The sequence below is a fragment of the Quercus lobata genome, chromosome 2, assembly GCF_001633185.2.
Source record: "Quercus lobata isolate SW786 chromosome 2, ValleyOak3.0 Primary Assembly, whole genome shotgun sequence".
NCBI classification, from domain to species: Eukaryota; Viridiplantae; Streptophyta; class Magnoliopsida; order Fagales; family Fagaceae; genus Quercus; species Quercus lobata.
Window position 1 is genome coordinate 57,356,047 of NC_044905.1, and position 5,279 is coordinate 57,361,325.

The window sequence follows — 5,279 nt, forward strand, 5'->3', positions numbered from 1 at the left end:
GTAGTCATACTTAGGGGGAGGGTTAGCACAAGAGATTTTTGTTAGGAGGACAGTACATATTGGGGAATGTAGTGAGGATTACCTGTATCTTTTCTTTTCTTTTCTTTCTATTTGAGATACATTTATTCTTGTACCTTGGGTCTTGTGACCATTATTAACATATATTGTATTTATTTTCTCTATATGTTGATGTATGTTTCTTTCACCTATTCTTGCATGTGTTGTTTCTCTTCTTTTTTTATACACATGGTTCTTATTACTTGTATGTAATCTATTATTTTTGTTTCACACAAAGATGTCTTGATGAATTTTGTTTAAAGTGTTTCAAAAATACAAGTTATCAAAGTCTACTTGCCATAAACCCTTCTTGCAAAGTTTTTCAAGAGTTTTTGTTAGGATAAATTTCATTGTATTTAACAAGTAAATATGAGTTGAGTGATTTATGACTTTTCTCATATCTCATTCGTTTGTTGTGGTTTTGTCACAGATTGCCAAACGGGGAGATTGTTAGGACATATTTGATTCACATGTTAGGACCATGTCACTATTTTATGTAATTGACTAATTTTTTGACAAAACACACTTTACTTGTATTTAGATAGATTTAGGATGTGTTTAATACTTCAAGAAATTGTGTTTCAAGATCAAATGTTGAAGTCATGCAACTCTATCCAAGATTTAAATCTGAAAAGTACTTGTCATTAAAGTTTTATAGCTAGCTCAACAACTAGCCATCTATTAAATTTAAAAGAGCTGTTCAACCTCGTGGCTTGACAGTAGCTTAACAGATAAGATATCTATCGAAATTTATGAAAAACAGATTTTCAGTTTTATTTTGACTCTAATTCGTGATTATGTGTTTGATCTTTCTTTTCTCACAACCCTAAATATATAAAATGATTATTTTAAGGGCCGTCAAAATATACACAAGTTACACAAATGTTGAGCAAAGTTTGTTCAAGAAAATTACGACCGAAGATAGAATTTGCCTTAATTCATCATTCTTGTAAAGAAGTTGCTGTGTTTGTGCACCATAGGGTTTTGTGACCAAGCATCTTCTTGATCTTCATCATTGGGATTAACTGAAAAACTTTACAGCCAACAACTTTCTCTAGTTGATAATTGAATTCGCATACTGGGATCTGCACAATTGATCAGTCACATACTGGAAGCCGTGCATTGAAAGGAGAAATTGTCACTAGAGAACAAGTCCAATTAGGTATTAGGGTAATGGTTCAATTGTAAGTTGATATAAGGTACTGAGATTCATTTACTTGTAACCGCTTGTTGTGATAATAGTGGAATTTCGAAAATGGTGACCTGAAAATCACCCAGTGGGTTTTTTGCCGTATTGGTTTTTCCCATTCATAAACAGATCACCGTGTCAAATTTATTTTCTTCTACATACTTAGTTTATTGGTGATTTGTTTGTACTACCACGCGTTTGCATGTTAATTAACTTAATTAATTGATTAATTTATCACAAAGGGTCAATTTATTTTTGGCCTATCAGAAATTTTCAAGGGAAAAAAAATTAAATGAAAAATAAGGATAAAACAGTAAGCCTCCACCTAATATTGGAAAGTAGGAAGCAGAGGAAAACAACAAAAATCACTTAACAAAGAAAACCATTTCCTTGTATTTCCCTTCCACAACCTTTTGGGCGACATCAAATAAAGCAGAGAGTCCATGATCATCACGCATGTATGGGTATTGACTATCATATCTATATCCCATGGGATTTAACAATAGCTATTTATCAATTAAATGGCTTATGGTTTAAGGAACAAAGAATTTGAAAAAAAGAAAAAAAGCAAACCTGTTGACATTTTTGCTAACTTCTATTGTGATCCCTTCTGCACCTCTAACAACGTGGGAGAAAATACGTAAAAGATTGCTAAATCAAATACAGAAAAAATTGGTTACTTAAGCTACTTTATTTGGGGAGAACACATGCCAAACTTGATTTATGATGAACAGCTGTAGTAGTCGTTAGCCTAAAAACTGCACCAAGCATGTCACTTACAATCCAAAATGCTTCAAACGTTTATAAAGAATTTGTTAATATCACAAGATATATTGAGCAAGGTTACAGAAATGCTGAGTTATTGAGTAGTGGTGTTTTCTTTTTCCGGTACATAATTTTTTGTCCATAAAGACACTACCAAAACAAAAATGTATATTTTTTCCGGTACCTTCCATAAAGACACAAAAATGTATATTTTTTCCGGTACCTTCCATAAAGACACTACCAAAACAAAAAGCTTTTTCACCCCCAGCTTCCTAAGTCAGTAAGTTGCTTCATGAATTCACATTCGTTCTATTTATATTTGCAGTAACTCTTTATGTGTCCATAAAGCTACTTCCAAATAAAAAAAGCCATTTTACCCCGACTTCCAAAGTTATTTTTTCCACTACTTGATGTCATGTTTGTTCTAATCATATTTGTAGTTTACTTCCTTCCCCCATTTTTCCCTCCTCATCTTAATTAGAGGTTCACAATATTGAAACATATTAGCAAGAAAAAGAAAAAAACACAAACAATTAGGGTGTGTTTCTAAATTCCCTATGCCATTGCCATTAAAAAGGTTCACTCTTTGTTAATTAAATCAATCCTAATAATACCCCCATTGAATAATGAGTTGTTGTTTCCAAACACAATACTCTCATGATGCAATGTAATTATTTCATAACACCTTCAAGGAAGACCATTTCAGTTGCGGTGTCAGTTTCTCCATTAATAAAAAATTCAATACACCGAAAGCAGACATAATTTCAACTACCATATCTGCTTAATAAAATTTAATTTAACGAAATCAAAGTCAAATGAAACGCTGGTGCCTCCTTACCAACAAAGAGTTTTTCCTAGAAAGATTACTGGAGTAATATCAACCCTACTAAGGAACTGCTTTATTGAGTTCCAACCAGAAGGCACATAATGGAAGAAGTTCCTAAAATGCTCGCAAAACTACAAATGATATTTGCCACATAAAATATCAACTGCAAACAACAGCGTCGATAATGATATCACACAACGACAAACCCAAAAAAAAAAATTAAAAAAATCTACTGAAACAAGAAATCACCACACGCGTCAAACGCATGATATAACTCGCGTTCCCACGTAGATTTAAATAACATACAACATGTAAAAATAAACTAAACATTCAAAAATGTAACAGTATATAATTAACACAGAAAATGCACCAAGACAACCATATCACCACACTAATTGAAATTAAACAACCATAATCTAGCAGAAAAAACCTTGAAAGGAGCATAAATCAGCCATAATCTAGCAGAAAAAACTTTGAATGGAGCATAAATCAGCAATGACCGGAAAAACTAAGATACAGATTGAATGCGAAATTCCCACAATTACTTCAACCAAAAATAACATCCACAGCAATCCACGCATTGCAATTCAATTTCATACACAATCATAGCTCAACCAAAATTCACTTTCACACACGCAGGCACAGAAGGAAACAATGACACTCTAAATTATCCAATTTCATCAATTTGACCCTAGTGTACTGTTTGGCCACTGAGAAACCTAGCGTAAAAGGGAAAAAGGAATCCAGAGCTTTGAAACCTTATATTCTCCGTGTATTCGTTCCAGAGAAAAAGAAACTTTAAATTTCGTTATGGAGGCAACTAGACCAGAAAATGTAAGATTTCAAATCAGTTTCTCTCTCCTCTGCTGAATTTTCTCAGAAACCAAAAAAAATCTAACGAACACAAAAATAAAAGCAAAATCGATAATTATATTACCTAAAAAGAACTAATTTATAAAAAAACAGAGCCACTCAAAACACGATCAATTGAAAGAAACTAGTATAAAATTATACGAATTAATAACAGAATGATGAACTTTCACTCTGCGGAGAGAGACGCCTCGGTCGCCAATTCAAACACGGTGAGACTGATCCAACTCAGTCTTCGTAGCTCCGATTCGCCTTTGCGGTGACTCGCTGATGTTTGAGTTTGCGAAAGAGAGAGAGAGAGAGAGAGAGAGAGAGAGAAACAGAGTTCGAAAAATAATACAAGAGAGAGAGAGAAACAAAGTTTTAGGGAAAAGAAAAGATTAATTGAATCAAAGGATTATGTACCACCGGTCAAAGAGAAATTTCCTCAAACACATGACATGTACCCATACTCTTGCTCAAGCGACTGCATCCAAAATTAAGCCAAACATTCAAACTTTCTCTTCAGGAAAAAAAAAAAAACCCAAATGCAAAAAATTGCCAATGCAGAGATCATACCTTGCCGAGAATGTGAGCGCTGTAGTGTTAGCAAGTGTCGCAGCCTTCGTCGGATTCAAAAGTGAAGAGCTTGAGCTCAAAATCAGACTCCAGAGGCCTAGACATGTCCCACAGAACCCCATTGACCTCAGAAATCAAAGCGTTGGCAGCCAAACTCTTCGAAATCTCTCTCGCATGTCACCCACTTCTTCCCTTCCTTCACAGTCCCATCCGGCAACGTAATCGTTCAAAAAAAAAAAAAAAAAAAAAACAAAGAAAATTTCAAATTAGAATTGAGTGAGGGTGAAAAATCTAGGCTAGGGCTAGGGTGAGGAGGATCGGCGGTAGAGAGGGGTGGGTTGAAGGTAAGGGTTTGGGAGTCAAAGGGAGAGAGTGACAGAAAAGGTGAGAGATCGGGTTAGAAATCAGAGACTACTTTAGGGTTTTTTTTTTTTTTTTTTTTAATTTATACCAAACCTGTAGCCGCATTCCGCATTTAAATAAACGCAGCTACAGACATGCTTTAAGCCTAAAAATATCGGATGGATCTATAGCCGCGTTTTTAAAACGCGGCCTAAGCCCTCCCCATAAACATAGTTCAAGCATCAAAAAACGCGGCTATAGAGCTGGTCTTGGGGCTGCAACCGGCAAACGCAACTCAAAGCAGTCAATAGCTGCGTTTTTGTAAACGCCGCTTAAAAACTCGGGTTTTTTGTAGTGAGGATCTTGTCATTACTCAGGGAAGTGATCCCACCGACACTAACAGATACAATTCCATGTCCTTTTACCTCTTTCCCTTGGCTACACTAGATTCAACCAAAAGACAAATCCAAATCACTTCACCCCTTTTTCACTTGAGTTAGGGGAGAGGAAAAATCTTTTACTAGGAATTTATGAGTATAGTTGTACACATCTTACTTTTATGAAACAATAGCACCCCATGTAAAACGTGTACATATATTTTTTACAATGCTCGCATTAGTAGAATGAATACGGCAATATCCAATTGCAGAACTGTAAGTCATCCATCTTCCC

At 34.9% G+C, this 5,279-nt stretch overlaps 1 long non-coding RNA gene across 1 annotated transcript; it reads right to left on the reverse strand.

Annotated features, from left to right (window-relative positions):
- Window positions 1–1,552: 1,552 nt before the first annotated feature.
- On the reverse strand, window positions 1,553–4,689 carry LOC115975944. Its single transcript, XR_004088221.1, has 3 exons — window positions 4,266–4,689; window positions 2,235–4,173; window positions 1,553–2,195 (listed from the first exon to the last, which is right to left on the reverse strand). It is a non-coding gene; the product is annotated as an uncharacterized LOC115975944 (long non-coding RNA).
- Between the last annotated feature and the right edge of the window lie 590 nt (window positions 4,690–5,279).